At 40.9% G+C, this 26,271-nt stretch overlaps 1 protein-coding gene and 1 long non-coding RNA gene across 5 annotated transcripts in view; one reads left to right on the top strand and one right to left on the bottom strand.

Moving 5' to 3' along the window:
* Window positions 1-5,859: 5,859 nt before the first annotated feature.
* LOC146434936 (uncharacterized) lies at window positions 5,860-15,197 on the bottom strand. Of its 4 annotated transcripts, XR_014853550.1 has the most exons (6): window positions 13,949-15,197; window positions 12,594-13,156; window positions 11,686-11,802; window positions 9,282-9,312; window positions 7,669-7,737; window positions 5,860-6,548 (listed from the first exon to the last, which is right to left on the bottom strand). It is a non-coding gene; the product is annotated as an uncharacterized LOC146434936 (long non-coding RNA). The 4 variants fall into 4 exon arrangements; XR_014853549.1 differs by lacking the exon at window positions 7,669-7,737; XR_014853551.1 differs by lacking the exons at window positions 5,860-6,548; window positions 7,669-7,737; window positions 9,282-9,312 and adding an exon at window positions 9,319-10,065.
* Window positions 15,198-15,353: 156 nt separating this feature from the next.
* QTMAN (queuosine-tRNA mannosyltransferase) overlaps window positions 15,354-26,271 on the top strand; it is a 197,184-nt gene continuing 186,266 nt past the window's right edge. The window contains exons 1-2 of the mRNA XM_085067148.1: window positions 15,354-15,413; window positions 24,880-24,988. The gene's annotated coding sequence lies outside the window, so the exon portion shown is untranslated. The remainder of the gene's footprint in view (window positions 15,414-24,879; window positions 24,989-26,271) is intronic.

Here is a 26,271-nt window from a genome sequence, read left to right as displayed (position 1 = left end):
GAATGAGTCAGGCCATATTTAAAAACTGATTGCTCATTATCCAGGTGTGATGATGGTTGACATTAAGACGTTCAGGTTACCAAAGCAGTGAAATGTGGTTATCTTTATCAACTGACCAAAGTGTAATAAAACTGTAGAAAAAATTATCTGGAAGAAGTTATTGATCAATATTTGCCTCTTCTGACAGAGGATAAAGAAAAGGAAAAGGAGCTGTACCTTACACCAGAGTAAAAGTCAGCCTTGATGAGTTTGAAGAGTTGAGATTTTTTTTAATGGCATAAAAAAATCTCTGGGCCACAACATAAAATAAGCCAAAATGACCTCTGGTAAGAAGAAGACCAAGTGGTATAGGATGTGAGGGCAGGTATTAGAGAAGCTCTAACCTTGTAATCTGCTAAAGGCTTAGATTTCATATTACAGTTAAAAGTTAAGATGCAATTTCAGTATTAAGACCAGAGATAGAGAAAAAAAATTGTGGGAGTAACTGCCAGTCATTTTACCAAACTTATCAGAATTTTCTGTTAGAAACAGGAGATGGACCTGCATGAATGCATTCCTGAAACTTCAGCAATTTTCACAACAAGCAATAAGGCAGCACAGAGAGCACAGAGAGCAAAAGAGGATGGTGAGAGCAGGACCAGCTTCCAGAGAGGATACTCTTCCATTGGATGTAACAAAATGCAATACTTTGAATGTAGGTATTTCTTTCCTAGTTAAGTGTCTTACCATTGCACCTTTCAGCAGAAACACAATTTTCCTTTCCCCTTAATTGTTTTGCTCATTTTGGATGTAAACTCTTGCTTTGCAAAATTTCCTTCTTGCCCTGGAAAGGTGCTGAGGGAAAATTGGCTTTTCTTGCCTTTGAGTATCTGGATTAAGTGATGATTATTAATTTCAGAAGCATCTCTGGCTATCAGATCTGCCCACCTCTGCTTCCAGCAGTGCCTGTCTGAGCAGCTCTGTGACATGAGCCCAAACCTTTGCAGTCAGCAGCTCCTTGGTTCCTACTGCAACAAGTTTTCCATTTTCTGATAACAATACCACAGGCAGCAGTTGGAATAATTTCCTAGAGAGAGGCAGATTTTTCTGCCTTTTCATTCCCATGCACAGATGGAGACAAGACAAGGCCTGGTTTAGCTTTTAAACATGACAGTGTAGCTAAAGTCTCTTTTCAGCTTAATTTGCCTGTATCTCCTCTACATATTCTTCATATTCCAGTACCTACAGGAACTCCAAGGGAGCTGGAAAGGGACTTTGAACAAGGGAATGGAATGGCAGAATAAGGGGAAATGGCTTCACCCTGCCAAAGGGCAGAGTTAGATGGGATATTGAGGGGAAAGTGCTCCCTGTGAGGATGGTGAGGTGGCAGGGGTGGCACTGGATGGGCTTTAAGGTCCTTTCCAACCCAAACCATCCTGGCATTCTGCAGTTTTATGAAAATTATGTGACCATGTTTCTATATTATTCAGTAATATATTGGCATTAATCAAGCAATCATTCACAAAACACTCTTTACTTTACTATGCAAAAAAAAAAAATCCATGACAAGTATAATCTAGGAAAGATCTTATTCCACTAACAACTTCCACTAACATCCACGTAATTTTTCCAGAAATGAGTCAAAAGATCACTTGCTAAGTCACTGGCTGGTACAAAATAGATGCCATTAGCTAAAACTCATTCCAGTGAGCTCCAAAAGGGCACAGCGTTGAAGAGCACTGTGGGCTTTGCTTTGAAAACCTTCTTTCCCACACACCTGCTAGGCTGGCACAGCTGAATTTTCCCATTCTTGTCAAATCTCTCCTGTTTAAGATGAGTAATAGTGCCAGATTTCTGAAGTAATACACCACTTAGTGTCGTACTCCCTGGTAAAGTTCCTCTATAACACTTTTATTTGCAAAGGTTACTATGACAGCTGCTTGGCTGAATATATTTTCAAATTGGGTATTTATGTTCTTCCATAGCTATTTGAATTCTTCTTTTATTTCATGTGTTGAATCTAATATAAAAATTTTATCAACTTTGGAATGTGATTCATTATTTAATTTATCAGTATCATTCTCTTTAATTGCTATAATTCACCTCATCTTTTTTAGGATATATCCACCTTCTACCTTCAATCTTTAACTGACTGCAGTTTTATTTGCTGCACCTTTTTCATCTTTTATTAACTGATTGAGCTATGACAGCTCCTTTTGAAACACCAAGCAGAAAAGACAAAATATTTTCATAGATTCTGAGGCCATCACAGTTCTCCAGCCTCCCATCCTGTGTGGAGTGGATCACAGACATTCACACAATCCACCTCAATTTTGACTTATTGAGTCTGCAGCTCAGTCACTTGTGGTTGACTTGGAACATATCTTCTAGGAAGTTTTCCAATTTCAAAGACTTCAAGTGACAAAAATTATCCCACATCCCATGTGCAGTATCCAAATGTTAAATTGTTCTAACAGCTGAATTATGTGCAATCTTAAAAATTTACACCTCATTTCTGATATAACTTCTTCAGCTTGAGTTTATAGACAGACAACCATTTTCTGCCTGTATCTTTCTTGTGATTAAAAGGACTTGTGGAATTGTGTATCTTCTCTGATTTATTTAATGGGCTTAAATGCAGGCTGAAATAAGTGGTATAGAACTGCAATAGGATTTTTAAAGAGATAATTTAAGGCCTCACTGGACAGCTTTGAATGCAGTAAGTGAACATGCAGCTGGGTTTAAATATATATATATACATATATATATAAACATATGTATGAGGCTTATATAGCTATATATAGGTGCTACAGGTGTGGAGAAGGGACTAGACACCCAAGTTGGGAATTTCTGTAGGAAATCTCTTATACCAACACAGCTGTTTATAGGTTAGTGAGTCCAGGGTATGATCAAATTACTATATCTTCTTCCTTCATCTTCTTGTAGGCATCTTGGAAATTGGTCTCAGGTCCCAGATGGGTAAGGTGAATACATCAGACATTTCTTAAACACAGAGGGAAGAGCAGGGTATGAGAACTACAGGCTGTGATGTTTCAGGGAATGAGGCAAATTACCAGACACTTCATGAAAAGTCTTTTTTTTTGGGTCTTTTTTTTTTTTTTTAAGATTTTCCTTAGTAGCTTGGCAACATGTAATTCTCCAGTCTCCCAAACCCTGTCATCTAAGTTATGTTAGGATTCAAACAGCTAGCAGACTGTAAACAGGAGAGATTAGTCATCCTCAGATCCCCAGCATTACCATTTTGGAAAGAGGGAGAGTGGTTCCTGTATGACCCCGCACTGTTTACATTGGGGTAGCAGCAGGGAAGAACATGGGAAAGTCAGATATAAATGGCACTTCAGAAAAAAATTGAAAACATTTGCCAGCACTGAAACCTACTACGTAAGAGCTCCTGAGTGGTGCTCAGCACTGTCTCACAGATGCCCTTCAGTAGGATGAACCCGAGCATCACAGTCTAGTGAGCAGGAGACAGTCTGCTGCTCTGTTTGAGCTGAATTCCCTCTTCACCATGGTGACCAAGAGAGTTATAGCTGATCTGCTGTTCTGGCAAGGTCCTCCATCATTTCTCTGCCTTCTCATCGCAAGCCTCCTCATCGGCGTTTTCCAAGAAACCTCAATCACTCTACCTGACAGAGCTGGACTTCCTTCCAGCAAATGAACGCAAGGGCCCAACACTGTCTTTGGGAAAATATGTTTTTCCCTCCTGGAAGGGTTCCAAAGGGCAGGCTATGCCAGCAAACCCCCTTGAGGACCAATAGTCTGACAGTAGCTGCCCCAAGGTTGTGTTTCAGCTGGTGCAGATAAACTATAAAATAGAGTAGGGTAATGGGATGGGTAGAGGTGGAGCCTTGCAGTGCTTATAAGTGGCTTATATGAAAATAGGAGCAGATGTTTTGGTAGGGTCTGTAATGACAGGCAAAAGGAAAATGGCTTTAAATTAAAGGAAGGTAGATTCAAGGTAGACATTAAGAAGAAATCCTTGGCTGTGGATGTGGTGAGGCCCTGGCACAGGTTGGCCAGAGAAACCGTGGATGCTCCACCCCTAGAAGAGTTCAAAGCCAGTTTGGATCAGGTTTGGAGCAACCTGGTCTAGTGGAAAGTGTCCCTGCTCATGGCAGGACTAGATGGCCTTTAAGGGTCTATTCCAACTGAAGCCATTGTTAATTCTCTGTGGTGCCATTTCATGCTGAATTGGAGCACTGACTTTACAAACACACACCAGGTCATCCTGAGGCTCCCAGCTCCAGCACTAGGATTGTAAGTCGGAGTGATGTTACCTTCAGCTGACACAACCCGGTCGTCTCAGAGGTGCCGTAAGAGTCATCCGAGCCCTGTGCTATTGTTCCTGCTGCTGTGTTTTGTCTGGGCAGCCCAAACTCTTATAAACAGGAAACCAGAGACTTCAGATGATTTCTACGCTTGAATAGAGATTGGTACAAGTATTCGAGATTGCTGCCTTTCTTCCAAACAAAACTCATTCATATGAATATTCATAGGCAATTAAGCTGTCGTGACTACTTAAGGAAATGCCTGGACTTACATATAGATTAATGTTTGTGTGTTTAGGCTGCAGGTCTTGCTCCAGGACCTGCGGATATCAATCTACTGTTTGGTCCTTAAGCTGCCAGCAGGCATGTTTCTCTCCTGAAACTCTTCTCCCATAAATACCAAATAAAACTATAGTTTGTGCAATAGTCCCAGAGATATCGGTTGACCCAGACTGTATTTGTTTGCATGAGACATCTTTACAGCACTCTGGGGAAAAACCAGAGTTTCAAAACCAGAACATCTATCCTCAGAAAAATCTGCTGAACCGTGGAGCCGTATTTCCTGACTTCCAGGTATTTCTTTTGGAGTAGATACAGTAACACTTGTACATCATTCTGAGTCACTCCTTGTGCATATGTGCACATTACATCCATTTTCTCCCGCGCTGACAGGGCATTGCCAAACGATTTAGTTTAGATAGAGCTGGCTCTTCAGCATAATTTTTCACACACACATTTTAGCGCCCTGAAAGCTGAATTCTGATTTACAACCTTTTTGGAATTTGTTTTTCACCGTGGTTTATGCCAAAGATGTTTTATTCATATAAAACAAATGCCTGACATTTGTTTCATTAAGATATTAAACTTGCACTCCGTTTGCTCTCCTGGAAGATACCAGCCATGTGAAGGATTGCCAGGCCAGGGTCTGGCATGGGCACGTCTGAAGGACTTGGAAAATGGCATGTGAGCTCATCTTTTGCAGCTCTAACTAGGCAAACCCTGTTCAGAGCCCTGATTCAGTGGCTATTAAATAAACCAGAAAAGCACCCAACCCCACCCTTTGCAGCTGGAGCTTTGTCTGAATGTGATAAGAGATCATTAATTTTCAATTTGACCTCAGCCTATAACATTCAAGTGGCCTCTTTGTTCTCCTAGCGATGTTACAAGCAAGGTCTGAGTCAAGGGAACAGGAACGGAAATATTAAAATAGTCCTAAAAATCTCTTTAGTCTTGTGATCTTGCTCCTCCTAAGTTAAACTGTGCACACCTTATCCATCGGACCATCACGGCCCCACGACATGGATTTCCTCTTGGTGACTGCTCCTTTCCCAGAACAAACAACCCTGGTCAGCCAAGGTGAGCAGTTGTGCAATGGTAATAATGGATATTGAAACTCTGCTGCGAAAACATGTTGTGAACAAATCACTGGGGCAAAGTTTATTTATATCAAATGTCTGCGTGCAGCATTTATAACAATCCAAAGTCAGAATAAAAGCTGAAATTCACTGATTAAAGTGCTCGCTGTGAATAGCTTGTACAGCTCTGAATTCAAAGACAGAGTTGAAGAAGTTGTTATTACAATCCACTGCAAAAAGAGCTATTGTGAACCTATAGGCACATCAACAGCTGTCTATGGAAAATTATTATTATTAGAGAATAGAAAATGTCCTATTTTTAACAGATAATCCCAGAATCTGGGTTGAATTAGAATGAAGGAGAGCCCATCTTCCACATCCTTTTTCATTCAGGCATTTGGCAGGCTGAGACTTTACACAATGTAATTTAGGATGTTTAAATTGCTGTTTGTTACTGGTGGTTTCTCATTGCAATACTTCAAATACTTCAGGAGAGGACGTAAGGCTTGGGTCCTTCTGTAAATACACAACTGCTTCCTACAGCTCTTAGGTGCTTTAGGCTGCTCAATTTGGGCTCACAGGGTTGGAACAAGGTTGTTTTAGGGTTGTTTTAATGTGGTTTTTCTGCTTTCAAGTAAATCCAGTTTTCCATCAACTAACTCATGATTTGTACTGAAGCAAACCTTTAAATCCAACATTCCTCTCCCTCTGACAGAATTAACAGGCCTGGATGGCACCAGAAGTGGGACTGGCAATCATTACAGACTTCATTTTCTTTTCTCTGTGGATGCTCTGGGGGAAGAAACCCTGTTGGGAGATTGTTCTATCAAGTATGAGGAAAAGGGATGTGCAGCACCTTGATTGTGTCTTCAGACACTGTCACCACAGCCTGAGACCTGTTCAGAACCCTTTGGAGCTGCATGGGCTGAAAAAAATTTTATGTCAATTAACTGACCTCAAGGAGTATTTTCCTTTATAGATCTGAACTATTTTATGCAAGTTTAAGGGTATTGGAAAGGGAGAGATGATGGCTTGACTTCGTGAAGATGTTTGGTGACTTCTAGTTAGAGTCAAGCACAAGAACTGTTGGGTTTTTTGTTTGGGTTTTTTGTTTGGGTTTTTTGATGATGCCTTTAGACCTGTAGGTGTATGTAGCCTTTCTGTGAAAAAAACCCCAAAAACCAGTGTGGGTTTGAAAAAAAATCAGCTTCCTGATGATATGTGCTCAAATAATCAGGGAAAACAAGCAATATTATCTGGGTCCCACCACATTATGTGACCTATGAGAACAGCTCAGGCAGAAACTGAGACCGGATAACACTTTATGCTAAATATCCTTGTGGGGGAAAAAATATTTTTAAATACTTTCACAATTTTGAGCAATTTTCTCCTGGTCAGTGGGCAATGCTGAAACTTGAACCCAGCACTGATTTTAAATATTTTTGCTCCCTTCAGCTCTGGTATTAATCTGCAGTGTGCCACTCTGTTCTGGAGTGATACCAATGAGCTGATGGATTTAACTGCAAATATTGGGAAGAGTTCTTCCAGATCTGCACTTTGTATTTCAGTTAATAATATTTTTATTGTTTTTTGTACCCAAACTTTAGCTGTCTGAATATAATATTAATTAAATTCAGAATGGGTTAATTCAAGAACTGGAAGGCTTACATTTATCATTGTTCAGTAATACTACCCAAGTGTCAGCTCTTAGTTTGAAAAATTCCTCTGAACAAGTAAACCAGAGAATAATAAAGATACTATAATTTTCTTTCACTAAAATAAACAGAATATTTTCCTAGTTAATTGTTTACATGTCTTACTCCTGTCACTTCTTTCCTTTCATCCTTATTTTTCTTGTTTTCCTTTATTCACATTTCATCTCTTGAACTCCTTATCTCTCTAATCCCTTATCCTTTATGTTTTTGTTTTATCTCTCATTCCACCATTTTATTCCCTGTTTCCTAAGCCTATCTCCCTTTCCATGCTAGGCTCCCCAGGCTTTAAATGCCCTCTGAACCCTTTTTCCCTTTCCCCCAGTTCTCTACCTTTCTCTTCTCTTTCATTTTTCCTTACAGCAATCTCTGCAGAACAATACTAGAAGTTGAGCTGGCAAGCTGACAAAAAAGAACAGTTGGAAAGAAAAGTTTACTCAAAGACAGGCACACTTCTTTAAGGAAAAAAAAAATCTATACGAAGGTGTTGCCAAATCATCTGCTTTTTTCAGATGTGAAACTTTTAGCAAAGCTCTCTGCAGCGCTGATGTGAGGGAAGGAGCAGGAAACACTATCAGGTTGCCAGATGACTTGAGGATGGTGAGGTGGGATTCTTAAGTGCACGTGATAGCAGAAATTCAGGATATTATTCCTCATGTAAAAATAGCTATGCAAAATTAACACAAAGGCTTTGGTATAAAAAGATAAAAGCCAGGAAACTCAGAGGCTGTGCAGCTCTTTTTATCTCGTTTCATTTAGGTTAGGGGATTGTGGGGAAACAGCAGAAGAGATAGAGTGTTTACATTGCAGCATCTGGGCCACGGTGTAGTCACGACAAAAGGTTACTGCCCTCCTGCTTGGCAAGTGGGTGGGAAGAGGACTTGAGTGTAAAGGTGGTGATCCCAGGCTGGGGGAACATGGACAGAGAAGGGAAAGGTGAAAGGTAAAGCTGAAACAAGTCATGCGGCAGCGTGCAGACACCTACAAATCACATGGTGGGTCTACGAATGAGAGAAAATTTCAGCTGTGACTTGCAAAGGGGTGTTTTTGTTACTGGGGGTAGAGTAAACCACTTCAGGCTTTACATCATAGAGCCTCAGCTTTCTAAAAGCTTAAAGAAATGGTCCTGCCCTGAAGCCTGAGTGGCTTCAGTTGGCAAATCTCTATTAGATTGTGTTGGTTTACTCTGAATTTGAATTTCACTCCTGGAAATAACATGGTCATGTGAAGAGAGCTGTAGATGGGATTTCTTTTCCCATCCCCACCATCTGAGCCGATGACCCCAGGCCTTGACTTGCATTCCTAATAGGATAGTCCTTCCTTTGTAGGAATTCTTTAGCACCTGTAGGTTATGTGTTCAATTAGCATCTATATCCTGAACCGAGCTGAGTTGCACAAGCTTTGAAAAAAGTAACAACCAAATGGCTAATTAGGTCAAATTTGGGGCGTATCAAACTTGACAGTGTCTGGCTTACATCACTGTGGATTTACATAATGGAACTTAACGGTGCTGAAGAGTCTGTTGTGTCTTACTCTGATGTCTCTGTGGAAGCTTTTTTCCGTAATTTTCTTTAAAACAGAAAATATTCACTCAGAAGAATATATTCTTGATAACTTTTCTGTGTGTCTTGTATGAGAGCAGGGCTTATACTGCTCATTACCTGGGCTACTAACACAATAGTATTGCAAGCAGTTATCTTATTTTTCAGAACTCAGTAATCAACGTCAGCAACCAATTGTTTAGCAAATTTCCTTTTTAAAACCAAAGCTATTTTTCAACTGTTTGTTCAACTACAAAAGCCTGGGAGAGATGGCAAAACCCATGAGGACTCAAGGTAAATGCCTTTGTTTGTCTTTTCCAGAGATACTACCTACCAGTGGGCAATAATAAAAAAAAGCAAACAAACTAACAAAAATCTTAAGTTAATAAAGTTTTATGTTCTTACTGTGGCTTCCTCTGTCTTCTAGCAGCCCATCCTGTACATCAAAGGTCAGAAAGAACACAATGAGTCACTATCAAAACCCAAAGAATACTTCGTGAACAATTACTATACATAAATTGCAGCCTGGTATTTCATTTCTGTGCCAACTCACAGTAATACAGCCCATTTCCTCTTCTTTTTTTTTTTTCCCTGCAGCTTTTGTCCATAATAGCAAACAGCTTTGTTAATCTGCTCAGAGAGCTTGATTTTTTTTTTTTTTTTGGGGGGGTATATTTGTACCACTGTTTTTTTGAGTAGTGGGCAGCAGTGGCATGAAGTCATTTGCTGCAGCTCTTTAGGTTACACTCTTTGATGGCAGAGTCCCCAACAACTATATGATTGCCAGGCTTTGTAGCCAAAAAAATTATTAGGAATACTGGAAGGGTCCCCTTTGAAACCCAGAATCCAAGTGTCCCCCAGAAAGGAATCAGCTGCACATGAGCTCATCACTAGCAGAGCAAGTGAGCCTCATGCAGCTCTCAAACCTGTGCACATCCCTCAAAACTCCCATTGTCTGCAGGACCAGCCTCGGCATCCCTTCACCCAGTTCAGCAAACATGGCACCTTGCACACTTCTATTACTGTGCCTGTGGGACAAAACAGGCCTGTTTGGAGCCAAAAGTACCTCAGTGATCATCATCCTTGGTATTTCATCCTGCAATCCCCAGTTTTCTCACTTTGGCAATACCTTGTGTTCATGAGTTGCTGCAATCCTGAAACGAGTAGAGATGTTCATTCCCTTGTACAGCTTAACATCCAAGAAATAAAAAAATCTTAAAAAAATTGCTGGACAAATATCATGAAGACAAATAAAGGAGAATTGTTTTTCAGAAGGTAGGATTTATGGGTGTGTGCAATTAAATAATGAATGCAAACCCAGATTTACAATGTCTTCATGTTATTACCTACACACTCAAATTCTGCACACTGCTCAGTTTTTAAGTAGTCTGCTGGTTAATATTTATTGCCTCTAACGAGCAATAATATGGACTAGAAAGTTGTGATGACAAGTAGCAACAACTGGCATTCTCTCAACAATTCCACAATAAGAAAAGAGGGAAGTAAGATAATATCAGCCAGTTTCCTTCTGAAGAGGTTTGGTTAAGTCAGAATTCTTCGTTTTAGAAAATTACAAAGCAAAACTACTTCAGACTACTATTCTACCTAGCATGGGAGGAAGATAGTAGATATTTTTAATGTTCCTAAAATAATCACATCCTATTGTACCCAGCTCTAGTAAAAGGTAGACTGAAGTAAAACATTGCTTTTTTTTTTGCCTGCTGAATTGTGAGAAATGTTCAAGGACCCTTTGCTTCAGTTCATAATAACAGAAATAATCAAATGTGTTTGAGGGATGTTTACTATACCCTGGCCATACATTGAAATACAGGACTCAGTCAAGTCCAGAGCTTTGATTCTTCTTCAAACATGTTCACATCAACTACTGACATGAAGGTGACTCCAAGAAGGGTTTGTGACTGTGCTTGCAATACACTTGACAGGTTTGGAGCCTAAATTTTAATAATTTACTCTGTTATTAACCCATGCAGTTTCCTGTTTTCAATCTCTAAAAAGGAAGTGGTAGCACTTACATATCTTTGGGGATTGAGATCTAATCCTGGAGGGACTCCAGGCTGGCAGCATTTAATACTTATAAAAAACACCACTACAGCAATTGTGAATAGACATAAGTACCAACAGGTCCTCCCAAGACTGGGATATATTGGTCAAATGCCATTCTGGGGCAATAGCATTACCATAGAATCATAGAATGGTTTCAGTTAGAAGGGACCTTAAATACTATCTCCTTCCAGCCCCCCTGACAAGGGCAGGGACACCTTCCACTAGACCAGGTTGCTCCAAGCCCCATCATCATGCAAATCTTATAAGTTATTAATTATTTATAAAAATGGAGTGTGTTTAGCAACCTTGAGTGAAAGCTGTTATAGCAGGCTAATTCATAAATCTATTTTGAGCCAAATTTCAGCAAAGCATTTGTAGTTTTTGTACATTCTTGGTTGATTAATTCTGAAAACTTGCATGTACACATATAATCTCCATTTTTGCATATGCTTATACCTATCTGCAAAGTACAAGTGGCATAAGCGCTGAAGAATTTGCATACATCCAAACAGAAGACTCAGTTCTGCAGGAGAACTTTTAGAATCGTGACCTCTTCTAAGTTATACCAGCAAAATATAGAAAACTCGCTGTCACTTATGATGTAGAGCAAAATGAAAGTAGAGGTGATGAAAGCGCTTGCTTGTGAATGAGAGAACAATACATTCTTCGGTCCTTCCCTGCAAAGAAAATATTTCTGCTTTTTTTTTTTTTTTTTTTTTAATTTTCTTTCTTCTCTCACACTAACCGAATGTGGGTGGAAAACAGTAGAAAAAGAAAGGGTCATGTTTGCTCCTCAAAATTTGAAGACGGTGTTTTTTTCCTTTGCCACAGATGCTCCGTGCTCATCAGTTGCCGTGTACTTCTGAGAGAGAAAAGAGAGAGAGAAATTGCCAATAACATTGGTAACCTTAAGTGTAGGCATGCATAAAAATTTGCTGAAAATTGGGTTGTGGTACATGTTCTTATTTTAGATTTGCCCTTGTTAACGTCTTTTTAATAAACAGGTGCATACACTTCCCCAAGCTGTCACTGTTGTTTATCCAGTCTGCACACTTTATAAATCTACTAATGGAATAGACCCAATCATCTTAAGGATCTGTGCTTTAATAAGCTACAGTCTCAAAGTTTTCAGGAAAATACTTTCTGGCACTGTAGTTCTGCTGGATACAAGCTTCACAAGATTTGCTTTTCAAGATAAAAAAAAAGCGACACAATTTCACTCCTAAGTTCAGCACAATGTAATAGAGAGTTTGGCACATGCTTGACATTAAGATTAGCAACAAAGTGGGATGGATGGAGGGAAGGAGAAATAAAAAGGTGTAAGAAAGGTGGAGCATCTCCAGAAATGGAGAGAGCTGGGCTGTTCAGCCTGGAGAAGAGAAGGCTCCAAGGAGACCTTACAGCCCCTTCCAGTGCCTAAAGGGGCTCCAGGAGAGCTGGAGAGGGACTTTGGACAAGGGCCTGGGATATCCCCAGTGAGGAAGTCTCCACACCCTCTCTGGTCTCTCTCTCCAGTGCTTGACCACTGCCCAGGGAAGAAGTTCTTCCTCATACTCAGCTAGAACTTCCTGGGATCAGTTCCTGCTCCTTGTGCTGGGCCTCATGGAGCATAGCCTGGTCCATGCTCTGACCCCTACACTGACAGACACTGACAGACATTGATGAGGTCTCCTCTCAGCCATTTCTTCTCCAGGCTGAACAGCCCCAGCTTCCTCAGCCTTTCTTTGTAAGAGAGATGCTTCAGCCCCTCAGTCATGCTTGTAGGCTCTGCCGGACCCACTCCAGGAGCTCCAGGTACTGAGGATTGCCAGAAGTTAGGGGAATGAAAGCAGCAAAAGAAATTTTCACTGTCTCACTGAAGTTACATGGAACTGGATGACCTTTAAGCTCCTATCCAACTCAAACTGTTCCATGCTTCTATGATGTGTAAACCCAAAGCTACCCATGTTGCTATATCAGAAGAGGCAAATTTCCAGCTATCACCAACTTGGTTTGCTCTCAAGTCTGTGGCCTACATGTGAGAAGTCAAATAATCCCATATTTAAACCCAGCTCCTAAAGGGCTCTCTTAACCTAGAACTTCACATGACTTGATGTGGTATGATTATCACAGTGCCTCATTAGGTGAAGAACCTTTGAGCAGCCTCTGTGCTGGTCTGAGTCATGGTGATCCACAAGGAACTCCACTCACACACTTCACCGCTAGCATTATTCCTTCTGGGAAATAGGCAAAAAAAGAAAAACACTTTACAGCAGCGAGCCTGGGTGCAGGACAGATCGAGTGATTTGCCATGAAAAAAGTTAGAGGGCTCATTAGAGGCAAAGTTATTAGGCCAAGCAAACAGTTAATCCCTGTCACACAGAGGTAACAGAGTTGCCAGCCTTGAACTCTAAATTAAAGGCACTTTCTGAGCACCAGAGTAGTGACTCTTTTTTGCAGCTTCCTCAGTACCATCCGTCTACCATAATGCTGTGGTGTTTTTCTTTCTTTAAATTCTGGGCTCCAACTAATTACTGGCAGGAAGTGCCTATTTTTATGCCATTAGTATGCAAATGAGTGAGAAGTAGAAAAATATTCTAAAGGAACTGTTACAATATCTGTCCACAGATTACTGGCCAATTAGAACATGGGATTAGGGCTGCGGGACCCCAAAAGAGTATGGCCAAAGTCTTTCTGCTTGGGTGCCTCAAGTGTAGTTTCAATGGGAACTGTATATACACGGTCCTTTTCCTCAAAAAAAAGGGGAAAAAAAAGTTCAAGCCTAAATTGCCTGCTTACAAATGAGCACTTCTACACTTGGAAATAAATGCCTTCACTTCCTTGCCTCAATTTTTCTATCCATAAACTGGGGATAAAACATCCTGTTTGTCTGCGTTCCAGCACATGCCAGAGGCAAATTATTCAGTGGGACTGGAGGTCTTCTCATGTGTCACTGTGTCTGAAAGACACGACCTTATAAAATTATTTATAGTGTGCATGATAAATATTAAAAGATTTTCAGGCCTTACCACTTCTGCCTAGGTAGAACCCATGAAGAACTGTCTGTCTTGGGACGTTTTCACAGTTCCATAGCTTGGCAGCGTCAGGAATTCAGAGGTGCAGGACAGTGGGAAGCTATTGGAAAACAACTTTACTAGGATTTTTGAACCCAAAAATTTGTGAAACAAAACACTGTATTATCCTAAGAGTATTTCTCATGCAAATCAGCCTTCTTGTTGCTCTTTCATAATCCCTGATTAGCCAGAGTAGGAAAAAAAATACGTAATTCCTCAAGTTACTGGTGTTGCTGCTTCTCACAGCTGTACTCCTTGGAAATTCTGCTTCGTCACTTCATTAAGTGTTACTCATTTTCACTTCCTATTAAAAAAAAAATTAAAAATGTTTCTGTCTACATACCACAGATAACACAATGCTAAACTGAGTCAGCGTGACAAAACATTTCTCCTCTACAACAGTTTTGCTGGGAAGGTTTGTCACTCACTGCTGCCAAAAAAAAGGTTGATACACCTGCTTGTAACAGTTACACCTCCAAAGGAGGCCACCAAGCTGATCAGAGAGCTGCAGCACCTCCCCAGTGAGACAAGGCTGAGAGAATTGGGATTGTTCAGCCTGAAAAGAGAAGGCTTCAGGGTGACTTAATTGTGACCTTCCAGTGCCTGAACGGAACTTACAGGAAAAATGGGGCAAGACAATTTACAAGACCATGTTGTGACAGGGGGGGAACAGGTTCAAACTCAAAGAGAGCAGGTTTAGGTTATATATCAAGAAAAAATTCTGTGCTGGAAAGGTGGTAAGAAACTGGAAAGTTGCCCAGCGAAGTTGTGTCTGCCCCATTCCTAGAAGTGTTCAAGGCCAGGCTGGACCGTGCTAGGAGCAACCTGGTCTACTAGCAGGTGTTCCTGGCCATGCCAGGGGTTGGATCAAGGTGGTCTTTAAGGTCTCCTAACCCACACCATTTGCGAACCTTTGATGATTCCACAAGAACACCTGCTCAGCCTCTCCCAGGAGCTGCACCACCTGAAAAGGCTTAAGATAGGGAAAAACACACACCTCCTACTCATATCTAACTGGCAACAGCCCTGATTGTCACTCTTTTCAGCTGCTTCTCCCAGAACACCATCTCCTTTCTAATTGTTTTTATTTAGCCCACCTGGTGCACAACTCCTTATTATTCATTCCTCCCACCTCTCCCTACTCCCAAAACTCTCGCAAAGGGGCTCATCGCTCTCCTCGCACAGCTTGTTTCCCGGTGCATTACTTGGCTCCGGCTTCCTTCTCGGCTCACCCCCGGCAGCCGGGCTGTCCCCGGCGGAGCCCCGGGCCGTGCCGCTGTCCCCGCGGGCAGGGAGGGTCCCCGGGCGGCGGGGCGGAAGGGGGGGCCGGCGCTGAGCTGAGGGAGGGGCCGGGACGCCGGCGCGTCGGTGCCGACGGTCTCCAGGAGGGAGTGAGGAGGAGGAGGAAGAGGAGGAGGAGGTGAGCGCCCTCGGGGTGGGGTGAGGAGCGGGGCCGCCCGCGCCAGCCGGGGGGAGGGAAGGGGTCAGCGGGGCGGGCGCTCGGCAGCAGGGCCGGCGGTGCAGAGGGGGCTCCGGGTGAGCTCCGCCGCGCTGGGCGGGGGGAACCGAGGGGAGGCAGAGGAGCCGGCTCCGCCCGCCGCGGCTCCCGGCACCTGCGGCCGCGGCTGGCCGGGGCAGCCCGGCCTCGGCGTGCCCTCAGCGGGCGCTCCCCGGGGAGCGCGGGGCCGCCTGCCGCCGCTCGAACATGGCTGCCGGCTGGCGGGGCGGGCAGGGCTGCGGCTGAGGCTGCCGGGGCTGTGCGGGGCAGTGCGGGCCCTGGCCGGGGCTGCGGCTGAAGCTCTGCGGGCCCCGTGCGGGGCTGTGCGGGCCCTGCGGCGGGCGGGCAGCGCGGCCTGGCCGGGCCTAGCCCCCCAGGGAGCCGCAGCCACCGCCGGGCCCGGCCTTTCAGAGCGGAATGGGGAGGTTGTTTCCTACAGCCGCTCTGCCCTTTTGTTTTGGCACACAAGGTGTGCAGGGCAGCGCGCACTTTAACTGCTGTCTGTGAGCGGTTAAAGGGAGGGGCAAAATCTGCACCCGGTTTGAGTCCAAGTGTCAAAATTAGGATGGTAATACATATAAACAGTTCTGCTGGTGGAGTTATATGGAAAAACTGCACCCTTAGTTTTGGCATAGCGTCAAGATTTATAGAAGAAGGGAAACAAAAACTTTAAAAACACTTTGCTTTTACAAAATGTGTGGGTTTCAGGATGTTGGTTTTGTTATTTTAAGCTAAGAATGCCATGGGACGAATGCTTTGCACAAGAGCTGCTTAAATATACTTTGCAAACGCATCCCAACTTTAGGAAAGTGTGTCGGGGATGAATGGGACTTGGCAGGTCTGCACAAATCTTTTAACACATGACTGGAGTAGCAGACTGGGGAAAAGAAACCTTTTAAGGTGCAAAAGCATGCACTTTTTTTTTTTTGTAAGAGGTACAGGAAAGAGTTTGAAGCATAATTGATGGTTCAGAGTTGAGCCCAATAGGTAAAGTCGAGTAGCAGATTTTAATGTTGGTTATAACAATGGCTTGGCATAATTCAGTAGAGCTATTTTATTGGACTCTATTAACCTGGTTAACCTTAAATCTTAACAATGACGGGGTTTTTATGTAAAGAGCCTCTATACAAAGTACAATGTTGAATTTTAATTGAGGTTTTCAAGACCTCATGTAGAGTGTATTCTTGCCTCATCTTTCCCCCTTCTTGAAAGTCTAGGTGTAGTAAAGTCAGTTTAAATGCTGTGAATCCAGGTGGCACAAGTCAATTAAGGGCAGATAGGATTTTAAATCAGTGCTGATTTTTTGGGTTTGTGTGTATATAAAAAAGTGAGGGTCGTTCTCAATATACTGTAAACACCTTGCTGTTTACAGATAACATACAAGTATGTTTTGTAATTGACTTGTTTATAAACTTTCTGGTCAATTTCCCCCTTTAACGGTTGATAGTGAAGGTGGAGCCTAGGAAGAAAACTGCTCAGCTGAAGGTGTTAATACTTTACAAATAGAGCACCAAAGTCATCCCTCAGCTGATAAATACAGAGTTTGAATTCTGGTACACCTGAATTTCAGTCTCCTGGTATTTGCCATGAGTTAAACACCTGTTGATTAACTCTTATGGATCCCTTCCCTGCATTAGAATCAATACCGAGTGCAACAGGTACTGTTGCAAAAATGGTGCCTGTACCTTGCAGAGTGCCTGTGTTCGAGCTGAAACCTGTCGCTTTTGCTGCTAAGTCTCTCAGACTCCAGTGTAAAAGTTATACAACTTCCTTAGTGTTGTTTTAAAACCAGAGATATAGACATATTTTAAAGACCTAGCTGGCTGGAGGCCCATTTTAGAGTGGCCGGTAAAAGCAATAAACTATCCTCAAACATTTCTGCTCAATAAAATTTGAGAATATGAAAACAAAAAGTTCCTGGTTTAGTTTTTTTATAAATGTTTTCTGCACACTGTGACTGCAGAGTGCTTTGAGCCCGTAGCTCAGAGCCACATGCCTTGAGCATTTTAGGCCTCTGTCCCATTTTACAGCATTGACTTTGTTACTTTCTGTTTTGATCAGAGCAGTGAAGGTTTGTGGTCTGTGACCAATGTCCTGCACTGGTGAAAGTGTCTAAATAAATGATTTTATCATCAAAACAGCACTTTATTGGTGTACTTTGCTTCACACAGGGCTCCTGGAATCACTGCTTGTGCAAAAACCAAATGGCTGTTGGAAGCTGTGGTAGCACCAAGCACTTCCTGACACAGAGAAGGCCAGTAGTTCTAGAACCCTTTGCTGTATTTAAATTCCTTGCTGTCTGCAAGCTGGAATCTAACTTAAAGGAAAGAAATATCTATGCATGTCGTTGTTTGGCTTCACAAGATCAGAATGTGTTTATCCAAAACAATTCCATATAGTCCAGACTGGGAGAGCCATGGGGGTAAGGCATCTCTCCTGCAACTGCTGAGCAAATATTTAATGTGGAATACTGTCTTGGATTAGTTCTTCCAGCTGTAATGAGGATGTCTTGTCCAAAGACTTGAGATGTTACCTGGTTAAATAAACGTGGTAACTGCTGTTTCTATAAAAATTGGGTTCACATATGTAGCATATACATTCCTGTATGAACACAATTGTGTTCTGTTATAGGGAAATACACTCAAAATATATTTTAAGGTTGATTTTTAGTGGTATGAGAGTTATTCTTAGTTACAGTAGTGGTAAGTGTTCAAGACCAGGTTGGATAGGGCTTGGAGTAACCTGGTCTGGTGGAAGGCATCCCTGCCCATATCAGGGAGTTAGAATAAACTGATCTTTTAAGTTTCCTTGCAATCCAAACTGTTTAATGATTCTATACTATGATGCTGGTATAAATAACAGCATCTTAGTGTTGACTGTTCTACTGCTTGATACATGAGCTGTTGTGTAGTAGGAGTAGTAACAAAACTAAGGCAAATGATTTGCTGACTTGAACAGATCGAGTCTCTCATTGTTTGGAATTAGTTGTATAACTTCCTGTTATTTCTAATTTAAAAAAATAATTGCAGAAGTGAAGAGCAAACTAAATATATACTCAAGGCTGTTAGGAACTCATCCAGCAAGCATTTCAGATTTAAAAAAAAAAAAACTGGCTACCATGTTTGGTTTTTTTTTTTCCCATTTATATGTGAGAAATGTTCTCTACCAAGTTTGTAGAGCAGGAAAATCATCTTAATCTTTGGTGGCAGAATTGTTAACAAGGGGCTGTGTGGAGCCAGCCTTGGGCTGCCCCCAGCCATCCATAAGCAGAGCAGTTATCAGTGGGGAAGAGGGGCCTGAGTGCTGCAGGGACACAGAGTCCAGTGTGAATTTCACTTCTCCATGGATTTATATCAAACCATGTCTTAAACGTACACCTTTGCTGGCCATATTGCTGCATGTCAGATGTGAAAGTAAAAATAAATGTGTGAAGTACCAGGCAGAGTATGAAATATAAATCTGAAAACCATGTCTCCCAGTCTATTACCTAAATCCTGGACCCCCTTCTATAGGAATTCATGGGAGCATATATATGTTTTATTTTTGATCGGCAGTATTTCCTGTAGGCAAGAAATCAAAGATCTTTTCAAGTTATAAATGACAATAAGTAGGGAAGCCAGTATTTCAGATTGCTGGTATTTTGGGTATGAGTGTCTCTTTGATGTCCAAATGAGAACTGGAGGAATGTCTAAAATTAACAGTGAAGTATGTAACACTAATGATGAAATGCAGAAGTTAAACAGGCAAGCCCAAGCCCTAAGTGAGGTTTGTTTTTTTTCCCCCAAATATTTATTTTTTTAGGGTCAAAACACAGAACACAAACAGTTGTGATACATAAATCCCAAAGTAAGTTGATCTTGTATAAGCAACTTTGATTTAAATATTTGTGTGTGTATAGGTTTGTGTATAATCAAATGTGCAAAATTTAATGCATATGTAATTAACAGAAGTACTTATTGGCACTTCAGATGCAATGTTCTTCATACCTTGAGTTTGCTGAATTATAGTTTTGCTGAATTGTTGTGAAAAAATTAATGTTAGGGTGACCAAAAAAAGAGGAATTTAATTAGTTTTGCATCTGAACACATCTGTATGTATTGTGACTCTATAACAGTGTAACCAGTGTGGCTTCACATGTGGTTTTCCAGTTTTGTTCCTAGATTATTTTTGGGCAGTCAGATGCCTGTTTGTGCAGCAGGTTGCCTTTGTTACTGATGCTCAATGCTACAAGTCTGCAATTGCCCTAAATACCATGGGAATGTTTTCTTCTTGAAGGTGCAACAGTGCTTCTTAAGAAGGTTGCTTTGGCCATGCCTCTGGCAACAGAAAATGTGTGGTGGTCATGGTCTTGATGGATAAAACACCATCCAGAGTGCAAGATTTCTTTCACAGTCGTTTTTAGGAGCTGTCATTGAGATAAAAACACACTCTTTGAGTTCACGCCTAAGTAATTGGATGCAGATTTAATATGATGCAGTGTTTTATTCCTTCTTGGGATGGAATCCATGTCCCATGTTGGGCATGACTCACCCTGGCAGGATTCAGCGGTCAAGCATGTTGGAATGAAAGCTGAAGACCTCACTGTTGCCATGCCTTATTTTTCTCAAGAACTGAGAATTTTGGTTAGTCCTCCTAAAGCCTAATAAAATGGACATATTAGAAATAGGTCTGTTGTAAAGCCATTGTGTGGAAGAACTTCCAGAGTATCACAAACCTTGGTGCATATATGCAGGAGGAAATGTTTGAGAATGCTTAAAACTCAGAATGGATGATTAGGCAGAGCAGTGATGATGTGACTTAGCTCCATTTCTAGACCACCTCTTAGAAAAATGTCCCCTTTTCCTCCACTTTCCAAGTACATTTGTTTTGGGGGGAGGAAAAAAAAGCTAACCTCAGAGTTATGTGTTAATAAACTTATTGTGGAGTTTGTGACTATATAAATCTTGCTTCTGTTTTATCTGTGCTTATTTAGCAGGTGACACCTTTCTAAATATAACAGAAATAAAGTCCTTATTTCATTGTGAAAATAAGGTGTTTTTATAAGTATCTTGCCTAATACATACAATTAAACAAGTGATTTCTCAGAAGCACCATAATTCCCATTATTTTAAAACAAAAATCCTAACTGAAGTATCATTTCATCTGATGCTCAGAATTGTACTTCCTACATATCTTTCTGCTTTAATATTTACTTTACATACAAATATGCCAGAAAACAAAAATTCAACAAGTAGCTGAACATATTGCATTTTTTATATTCTATTTCTTTTCAACGTTTACACAAGGAATATGCTGTGAGATGACTTTGCAAAATAAGGAATCCATCAAGATACTATGAAATTCTGTGTTTTGTGATTTCCCAGTTGAAAATTTTCCCTGCCTGATTGCTGGATTGCAGTTTAATACAGCAAATTTCTGAGTACAACTTCGTGTTTGGTCTGAGTTAAAGTTCTCCAAATAAACAATAACGTCAGCTTGTTGACTTCACAGAATAATTTCTTATCCTGATCTTGCTTTAAGAAAACTTTAATGAGAAATTTGCTCTTGTTGTTGTTAAGTCAGTTTTCTTCTTGTTGTGATTTAAATGTAAAGGCAAGATTTATGGAAATGACTGCAGGGTGGTGCTGGCCTAATTAGTCATTATTTCTGGCAAGGCATAAAAAATTGGTTGTTCTTGTGCCTAAAACTAATAGTGTACTTTGTATTTAATCTGTAGGTCTTTTGTAAAACAAATGGTTGTGCTAAAAACTGCAAAATACACAGATTTAAAATTCGTATGCCATTATTTCACATGCTGTTTTGGCATATGATTTAAATTTTTCATTGATAGTTGAAATTACTGTTATGTATATTTGAAATGTATATATCTTTTAAAAATGACGAATAGCAGTAGCTGAGCTGGAATTCGCAGTAGAAATTTTGGAGTTGAATATGGCTTTTCTACCAGTGTCTATTCAAGGATTAAACACAAAGCACTGCAGTGCTTTATAAAAGTGCTAATACCTATTACGAGTTTTTTTTGGTTTTTTTTTGTGAAGAGTTTTAGGATTATCAGTGTGATATGCTCACTATTGGGCTGAGGGGTGTCTTTTAGGGCTTTCTTTTTGTAGGCCTTGTTGAGATGAATTACCAGTAATTGGTATTTCACCCAGAAGCGACCCAGGTGACTTTGGAATTCCACCACCTTCAGCATGTGGAATGTCTGTCCTAATCAGGCTTAAGAGAGAGGGGCATTAACACAGTAATGATTGAAACCTGCCTTGTAAAGGAAAATATTTGGCAGGGCATGTGACACAAATGCTCCTCTGTGCCTTTGCCCTCTCCTTGTCCAGCCGCAGCTCTTGGACATCTTTAGTGACCATGGGATGTTGCTGAAGCACAAAGCTGCTCTGCACATTCCTCTCCATGAATCCATTTCATGATTAAACTTTTAAAAAAGTCACAGCCCCCAACATGCAACTGCAGTTTCATGGTAGTTCTGACATTATTTTACTATTCACGCTGTGAATTTCATTCTATAGTTAAATGAATATTATATTGGCCTTTTAAGTTGGTTGTCAGTGGAGAATAGGGAAGCTACACTTAGAGCATCTGTATGCAATCTTGGCGACAAGTAGGACCCTCTGGAAAGCTGTTACTGTTGGGGCAGAACTAATCATTCCATGTGAAATTATATAAGGAGAATTAGCTCTGACTCTACCTCATTTCCTTTCATACCGCTGTGAAAATAAGCTTAGGAACGTCAAACCTTCCCTCCTTGTTTCTCTAAGTACTTTGTTAAATACTTCTTTTTGTTAAGGCTTCTTTACTGTAGGTGCTAGGAAAGAAAATATAACTGTCTGTATTTCTAGGTGCTAATGGGATGTGCATCCTTGCCCAATTTGGCAGTTGTGATTTCCTTCCCAGGACTGGATTCCTGGGATCTGTTGCCATTGCCTTCTCTGTACTTTGACTTTATTTCCCTGGCGGATCATTCTGAGTACTCCACATTTAAGGTAGCATGCTTCATGGGAGAGAAAATTGTCAATCACAGCCTGCCTTGGCTATTTAAAAAAGAGAGATATCAAAAGCCTGCTTGGAGCTCTAAGGAGCAGTCAGGTCACCTGCTGAGTCGCCTGGCGGGAGCCTAAACTCGTGCAGCCTTTAAGTTTAGGAAAGAAAATGCAGCTCTCTGGAGGTCACTGCTCTATGCTGAGGCCCTGTACTGTATGTGTGAGTGTAGCTCAGTGTCAAACCAGAGAGAGATGTACAGGCCATTCCTGGCATGTTCTTCTTCCCAGGTCTTAAAAACAATCAGGGGAGATTTGTGTAACCCCTCCATAACCTAACCCCCCGTTCAACTATCCCTAGAGGTAGCATATTTCGTCTAATACTATTCTTTTTCCTAACCCGTTAAGCTTCTTGGGTTGTATTTTTTTTTTCCTGCTGTGGGTATTGCAGTAGTGGGGCATGATTCTTGTAACTGCTGTTAACCTGTTTTGAAGCCTGACTCCTCTTTAACTTTTTTTTTTTTTTTTGTACTCACCAAGCCTGTTTAACCCTCCCAGATTGCTTAGGTTTTCTTCTGAGGTCTTGTTTCCTGCATCTGTATTGAGACCTGAACATAGTCTGCAACCTCAGCATCAGTGATGAACAGAATAAATCTTACCCTCTTTTGCATATGATGCTCCTATCATTATTATTCTAGCTTGGAACTCTTTTTCTATTTTGACATTCAGTATTAAAACCCCAATTTCACTTCTGGTGTTAATCCCTTAGTCCTACTTTTTTCAGTTCTAACTCTTCCTTCTCAGAATGCTTGCAGCCCTTCCCAGGTAACTACCAAATTTTGCCACTATATTGTTAATCATGCAAGTAATAAATGAAAACATTAAAAAATCCTGCACTGAAAATGCCAAGGGGAAGAAGCTTATTATATTCAGAGTCCTGCAGCCTGTGCCTTGTTGCAGACCCAACCTTTAGAGCTGGAGTCATGGAATAGTTGGGTTGTGCTCTGATTCCCTCATTGTCTTCAGGCCATTGCTGGTTTTGGTTCTTTCTGTCTATGCCTGTCTTGCATTGGGGTGCCTGAAACTGGACAAACAGCTATAGGTGTTCAGAGAGGAGTTTTTTGATGAGTTAAAAGGCAAAACTTTGGAGAATGTTTACATGGATCTGCACCCTTGGGTTGGTGGTGACTCAGTTTCTCTGAGTGGTGTGTAAAAATCATCTTTAATTGTACTTCTGTATCTGACCCACAAATAGTCATTCTTCATGGCTGCTAGATCAGCACTTTAAGAAAAACTTTGATCTATCAGCTCTCAATATCTGAAGTGCTGCTTTGTGAAACATGTAGGCAAGAGAGGAGGGGAAGAAATGCTCTGTTCTTCAGAACCATTTCTTTCTTGCTACTTTCTTGGAACATAATCTGCAGACATTTTTCTTTTATGTTGGTATTTTACTATACTTGATGTGATCAGCAACACTTTTTTATCCTCTGCACTGGCATTTCCAAAATCAAAGCAACTAAGAGATGCTTACAGAGTTGGGAAGTCACAGGGACTGTGGCTTACAGTTAAGGCAGATGTGATTGCAACATCTGTGCCTAGGAAAGCTGCAGTCTGATCTGCCTTCTGTCTCCAGGATTTCTGGGATTCCAGAAGCAGAAGTGGTGCAGATAAGACATGTCCTCTGAGGTTTTGAAAGGCTTCTGCTCAGATTGTAAAGCTCTTCCTTATTAGGCCCACAGGAAACTCATCTCCTCTAGCGCAGCCAAATTGGTATCATTGTTAAATACTTCTCTTCAGGCTCTCTGGTGGTAATTCTGCTCTGTGGTTGGGGTTATTTGGGATGAAGAGCCTCTGTGGCTGCCTCTGTGTATTGACTAGCTGAGTATATTACTGGCATGTAACTGTGTGTGGTAATTTCTGACTTGGAAGCTGTGATGTGATCCAAAGAACAATTTAGAGAGGGTTTTCCACCTTTTTCCTTAAATTGGACTCTGTAGGCCTAAAATTTGGGACTTCTAACTTGAAATCTCCATTAGAACATAATCTGGTAAATAGGAAGAAAACCCCCAAAGCCTTGGCATCAGACAAACAAAAATTCATTTTCTTTAATGACTCTCCCTTTGCCAACTGTGTTCTTGGAAAATGGGTCTTTACTCTTGGTTTGTTCTCAGTGCAACAACTGTGTTGGTTTCTGGGTGGCATAAAAATGTGCATATTCCTTTCTGGGTTATGAAGGAAGCCCTGCCCTTTCCCCTCATCTCTGAGCAGCAGTTGTGGGGCTACTTCCTGACCTTGGGACTGTTCTCCTTGCTTTGGGGCTCCCTGTGCTTCTCTGCTGTTGTGTCCTGCTCTGAAGGCTGTGCCAGGTGAGATGTGCTTGCTGTTCTTTCCTCTTTCAGGTGAGCTCATCTGGCCTGATGTGTAGTTGATGAGGAGAGAGAAGCTGCTGACCTTTCTCTGTTCCATCTGTGCCTTTGGAAGGACTTCACTTAAGGCAGTGCAAAGCAGGTATGGTCTGGGGCAGTTCAACAGCAAACACTTCAGAAAAGCAAAAGCACACTGCTCTAAGTTCACTAATATGTCCTGCAGGAGAAAAACAGTAAGACTTTAAAAAAGTGACTGGATGAAACATTAAGGCAATGTCCACATGACCAAAGCAGGTGGTTTGCATAATTTCTTTCATGTATAGTTTTTATGTTGTTGTCATCATAACAATACATGACAAATGAATATGCTTTTCTCTCAGCGATGTTTAAAATTTGATTACCTGAATATTGATGGTGTTCAGTGCTTAGAAATATTTGAAGAGTTTTGTTCTTTCACATAGAGTAATTTTGGAAGTTGAACAGTATATTTCACTGCAGACTATCCTAAAATAAGTTCTTAATAGTCTGGATGTATTAATATTAATTTTCAAAGTTTACATTGTTAAATGTTAGCTATTAAATTCTGTTCAAGATGTAAACTCTATTTGGTTTTCTAGCATTAATTATGCAAGTTTGAAATTCTCAGTTTCATTTTAAGGTAAGGCTTTTTATTTGTACGTGGCTGTTGAAATAAATTACCAGTACAAGAAAACATTCTACTAATAAACGAGGGATGCCTGGAGTTGGCTCTGCTAACTGAGACAATTTAATTCATCCATCATCAGGGATGATGTTTCTTAGCAACACAAAGTATTTTCACCCGGGGCGCTTTCACAAACTTTCACATTTTTCTTCAAATACAGCCTTGGTAGTGTTTTATATGACCTGAAGTTCGTCCATCTGTCCTGAAGCTCCCAATACTTTGCCATTCTCTCCAGTGATCAAATGATCCGATATATGTTTTTTTTTTTTTTTTCAGTTTAATAATACACAAGTTGACTAGAGAATCATTTCGCATGTCAGATTTTCCAGAGGGTTCTGGGAAATTATTTGTTGCTCTGTATAGCAGAGCTAGAAGTTATTGAAAATGTGTTACAGTTTCATAATAAAACAGATCCGAAAATTATTGGCTGGAGAGCCAACTAAATGCTTTCTGATAGCCATAGCCTCAAGGGGGATACTTGGATCATTTGTAATAAAGGGATATCTTTGATATCTTTTGGTGAATTGACTAGTATTCTGTTTAGATCATTATTTATGAAAAAAATTGGCTTGGTATGCAATGTTACGTTATCAAATTGTTTGGGTGTAAGAATTGCCTTAATGTATGGCCAGAATTTTCCATGTTTATTCTTTTCATGTGCTGCATGAAATCAGAAGCTGTTGATCCATTAAGATTATCTTTACTTCTTGCTTCCCATTTTT

The sequence above is a fragment of the Lichenostomus cassidix genome, chromosome 7 (assembly GCF_008360975.1).
Source record: "Lichenostomus cassidix isolate B80296 chromosome 7, HeHo_3.0, whole genome shotgun sequence".
Taxonomy (NCBI): domain Eukaryota; kingdom Metazoa; phylum Chordata; class Aves; order Passeriformes; family Meliphagidae; genus Lichenostomus; species Lichenostomus cassidix.
The sequence above is the reverse complement of the archived record's forward strand: the minus strand, read 5'-3'. Positions and strand labels throughout refer to the sequence as shown.